Raw genomic sequence first — 282 nt, 5'->3', positions numbered from 1 at the left:
TATTCTATTTATATACTTATGTATGGAGTTTTGCTGGAGGCACTGATAGGCATCTCAAAAGTGTCAGTAGTAGCATTAGTGTGAAACTACTCCTTTGGCTGCTGTTCTAGGCACACAATCTTTATTAAAAAGGGAAAAATAAGCTCTGAATTATTCAAATTCTGTTTGGCTTTATTTTTTAAATTTTGCCTGATACTCCTAATAGGCGAGATTGTGAATATCTATTCCCTTTGAAATTAAATTAACCATGAATTAAGGGTGCTGTTCTGTACCCTGACTGCA

Source organism: Nestor notabilis, unplaced genomic scaffold (genome assembly GCF_000696875.1).
Source record: "Nestor notabilis isolate BGI_N333 unplaced genomic scaffold, ASM69687v1 scaffold4623, whole genome shotgun sequence".
Taxonomy (NCBI): domain Eukaryota; kingdom Metazoa; phylum Chordata; class Aves; order Psittaciformes; family Psittacidae; genus Nestor; species Nestor notabilis.
The sequence above is the reverse complement of the archived record's forward strand: the minus strand, read 5'-3'. Positions refer to the sequence as shown.